Here is a 4,477-nt window from a genome sequence, read left to right as displayed (position 1 = left end):
GGAGCCTAGCTGGGACCGGAAGGGGGCGGGCGTGGGTGTGAGGGGGGGCGACGGCGACACCCGGGGGTCCCGGGAGATCTGGGGTGTCGGGGCTGTCGGTCTCCGGGATCAAGGTCCTGAGGGCGGGAGTTGGGGGACTTGGGAGGCGCCGGGAGCTTTGGACGGGACAGGGTGCCAGGTGCGAGAAAGGACGTTCGGGTGAAGGCTGAGGGGCTCGCAGGCGGAGGGGCGCCGCTCCCGGGAGTCCGGGTGGCTCGGGAGGAGCGCACCCCTTCCCAAAGTACCCGGAGGAGGCGGTGACGAGATTGCCACTGGCTCCCTGACGAGGGGTGGGTCCTGCTGGGGTCTACCCCCAGGTGAAGGGACTCACTGGGCCATGGGTTGTACTTTGGAGGAGTTTGCTTCCTAACTCTGCTTCTCTGCTCTCCTGTGGGGAGCCTTCCCGGAAGTTTCTGGGGCCCTGGGTCACTTTTTGGGGTCCTTACGGGGTGCCGAAAAAGATTTAGAACTCGGTTCCCTTTTCTGGAGCTGCGCTTTCATCGCGACTGTCTCAGCCAGCTGCCCTCCTCCTCCAAGCTGGCTCCACTTCTCTAAGCGCCAACAGCGATGGAAATAAATAGCATGTGTACAGACGTCTGGACCCTTGAGAAACTCAGAATATTTCTGCATGCCCTCCTAGCTCCTCTAGCGCTCTAGAAGGTAGACTTTCTGGTGGCCACCATCCGGGCTTACTTAAGCCATCTGGATAGCAAGCCCTCTGATTCGGTTGCTCTGTGACCTTAAATATTTACCGTCTCTGGTGTGTTGATTTCCTGGATGCTTAGCTGCCAGACTAGCTTATGAAGTCCTTTTAGGGCTTTCTGTGGAAAAAGCTCAGGCCAGGCACAGTGGCTCATGCCTGTAATCCCAGCCCTTTGGGCGGCCGAGGTGGAAGGATCACTTGAGTCCAGGAATTTGAGACAAGCCTGGGAAACAAGAAGATTCCTGAGATCACTGTCTCTGTAAAAAATCAGATGGGTGTGTTGGTGGGTGCCTGTAGTCCCAGCTACTCAGGAGGCTGAGGCAGGAGGATCGCTTGAGCCCAGGAGCTGGAGGCTGCAGTGAGCTATGGTCACACCACTGCACTCCAGCATGGGCGACAGAGGGAGACCCTGTCTCAAAAAACAAACAAACAAAAAAAAAACTTTTTTTTTTCTTTTTTAAAGAAAAGGGCTCATAGCCAGGTGTGGTGACGCATGCCTATAATCTCAGCTACTCAGGAGGCTGAGGCAGGAGAGTTGCTTGAAACTGGGAGGCGAAGGCTGCAGTGAGCCAAGATCATGCCACTGTACTCCAGTTTGGGTGACAGAGCAAGACTCTGTCTCCAAAAAATAATAATAATAAAAAACTTTTAAAAAGGGCTCAGGGTTTTGTTTGCTTGTTGTTTTTTTCAACTATCTCCTTGATTGTTAAGTGGGTGGACGAAGACTATTGTACTTTCTGCTCCGCCCAGGCTATTGGAAAATAAATCTGGTGATTTTCAGTCCCCAGGCACAGCACACAGATCCAACATCTGTACCTTTGTTTTTTACTAACTGCTGTTTAATTTAAAACCTGATCATCTTCTTCCTAGTTGGCAAAGGTGCCTTGGAATTTGTGTCGCTGACTCAGCAAGCCTTTCAGATTTGCCCGGTTTTTGTTGTTTGTGGTTTGTATCAAGATGGGAACTCAAACAAGTCATTCTTCCTAAGGAGCTGGTGTCTTCATCCAGAAGGGACGGTTTGTGCCAGCTCTCCAGAGAGAAAAGGTGAGAGCCATGGGGACTCGACCTTGCCGCCTTCTCTATCTGGTGCAGAGAAGGTGAGGATTGGGGAGGGTGGAATTTGAGGTCTGCAGGATAAACGTGCGCCCTGGAAGTTGACTGTTGATTGCCACCTGTCTCAAATAAATTGCAGTGGCGTCTTGCCAGCTGCTTCTCCTATTTCACTAACTAGTCTTAGAAGATGCTTTCCACTTTAAGACATGCTTTATGGGATGGAAGACACAAGTCACGATTTCTGCATTTGAACTGGCAGTTTTCATTTCTTTTGTTGCATAAACCTTTACTGGGTGCCAGACAAGATCTCTGTCTTTTGGGAGCGCATTGTTTGGTGGAAAAGACAAACCAGAGTCAGTGACAAAGTATTGTCAGTGTGACATATACTGAGCTGGGGGAAAGCACAAGGCCCTCCTACCCACATCCAGAAAGGGGAGGGCTAGAGGGAGGTCAGGAAGGCTCCTGGAAGGTGGTAGTTGAGGGGGGTTGTGAAGGAGGAGTAGGACTTAGAAAGTGGGGCACAGTCGTCTGGGAGAGGAGTCAGCGTTTGCAAAGTCATGAAGCTACCGGGACACAGCTGGGCTACTGTAAGTAGCTTAGTATGTGGTAGAGGAAGCTGGAAAAGCAGGCAGAGGGCTGAGCGGGGAGGGTTATGTGGGCCATGCCAAGACTCGGGAGCGGAAGGATTTTAGGAGATTTCCATGAGGGGTATTTTATTTATTATTTTTTTGAGTTGGGGTCTGCTGCTGCCGCCCAGGCTGGAGTGCAGTGGAGTGATCATGGTTCACCATAGCCTCAAATTCCTGGGCTCCAGAGTGGCTGAGGTGCCTACCACCATACCCGACTAATGTTTTATCTAGAGACAGTGTCTCTCTATGTTGTCCAAGCTGGTCTCTAACTCCTGGCCTCAAGTGATCCTCCCATCTCAGCCTCTCAAAGTGCTGGGACTACAGGCCTGAGCCACCGTGCCTGGCCTCGTGAGGGACATTTCAAAGGAGCACACTGGAGCCTGTGGAATGGGTTAGACTGGATTATTCGCTTTGTGACAGTCTTCTTACACCATGCCAGCTTCTTCACGGGGAGAGACAGATAAGTGGTTTTGCCCTCGGTTGCTCATAGTCTAGTCGAAGAGATAAAGTGAACATAGAGAACTGATAAGGAAGTTGATAAGAGGGTGTTTTCTTTCATTCGTTTTGTTGTTGTTTTGTTTTGCTTGTTTACTTTTTGAGACAGAGTCTCACTCCGTCACCCAGGCTGGAGTGCAGTGGTGCCACCTCAGCTCACTGCAGCTTCGCCTCCCAGGCTCGAGATTCTCGTGCCTCAGCTTCCCGAGTAGCTGGGATTACAGGTGCACACCTTCACGCCTGGCTAATTTAGAGGGTGTTTGCTTTCTGCTGGGCACATCCAGGCATCGTGGGAAGTACTGTTTAAATTGGGCCATAAAAGGGTGGGTAAGGTCAGGACAGGGGACCAAGTAGGTGGGATTCAGGGCGGAGCAGAGTCATGGGGGTGGGGACACCCTGATGCAGATGGGAGTAGTAGATTAAACTACTCTGGATCACTTACACTCTGGAGGGGGATTGTGGTGGGGGAGGTATACATGAGGGGGGATGGAAGGGAAGGGCACCAGCAAATATTGTTGATAGCAAGGGAGGGGCCGTATTGTGATCGACTTTGACTATCAGCCTAAGGAATTTGAATTTCATTCTAGAGATCCAGGGGAGGTGTGTAAAAAACAAGATCAGAATGGTAGTTCAGGAAGCTTAATCTTGTCACCCGCCCCGCCCCGTCGCCTTCTATCTGAGATGTATGAGGGAGAAAGCAGAGTTGGAGAAGCCATTTGGGAGGGAGCGCTTGTCTGTTTGTTTGTTTTGAGATGGAGTCTAGCTCTATTACCCAGGCTGGAGTGCTCTGCAACCTCCACCTCCTGCGTTCAAGTGATTCTCCTGCCTCAGCTTCCCGAGTAGCTAGGACTACAAGCACCTGCCACCATGCCTGGCTGATTTTTGTATTTTTAGTAGAGATTGGGTTTCCCTGTGTTGACCAGGCTGGTGTCGAACTCCTGATCTCAGGTGATCCACCCACTGTGACCTCCCAAAGTGTTGGGATTACAGGCGTGAGCCACTGCACCTGGCGGGGAGGGAGTATTTATTAAAGTAAGAGGCATAAGGGTCCCGGCCAGGTGTTAGCAGGGGGCTTCAGAGTTGAGGGCAGGCAGCTGCTAGGCCTGGGGGAGCGGGCTGAGGAGGACTGAGAGTCTGAGATTTTTCTCTTGGCCGCCTGGGGGAAATCCAGGGGGAAAAGGAGAATGAGGAAGGAAGATGCGTTTGGCCTCAGACGTGTTGAAGGTATTAAGAGGCCAACAGGAAATGAGGCCATGGGCTAGAGAGAAGAGCACTGATTCATTCCCCAAATGCCTCCCGAAATTCTGTGCGCCAGGGCTTGTGCTTGGCACTTGGAGTACAAAGATGAATTCAGCAGTCCCTTTGGTGTTTGCCTTATCAGCTAAGCTGAGAAGAAGATTGATTAGTACATACTCCTCAGTGTTCATGCCTGACCTACTTTTCCTTATTTAGTAAGTTATTTTTAATAAATGTAGTAAGCTCTGGCAATCTAGGCACCCAAAACAAAAGCTGGGATCATGAAACAAAAGTATACATCTAATCTTTTTTTTTTTTTTTT

General features: G+C 50.9%; 1 protein-coding gene across 2 annotated transcripts in view; it reads left to right on the top strand.

Annotated features, from left to right (window-relative positions):
• The first annotated feature begins 1,389 nt into the window (after positions 1-1,389).
• The window catches only part of DTX2 (deltex 2, E3 ubiquitin ligase), a 46,241-nt gene continuing 43,153 nt past the window's right edge, over positions 1,390-4,477 (top strand). For both annotated transcript variants that reach the window (XM_011971241.1, XM_011971240.1), the window contains exon 1: positions 1,390-1,786. The gene's annotated coding sequence lies outside the window, so the exon portion shown is untranslated. The remainder of the gene's footprint in view (positions 1,787-4,477) is intronic.

Source organism: Mandrillus leucophaeus, unplaced genomic scaffold (assembly GCF_000951045.1).
Source record: "Mandrillus leucophaeus isolate KB7577 unplaced genomic scaffold, Mleu.le_1.0 Scaffold993, whole genome shotgun sequence".
Taxonomy (NCBI): domain Eukaryota; kingdom Metazoa; phylum Chordata; class Mammalia; order Primates; family Cercopithecidae; genus Mandrillus; species Mandrillus leucophaeus.
This window is presented reverse-complemented; position numbering and strand designations above follow the sequence as displayed.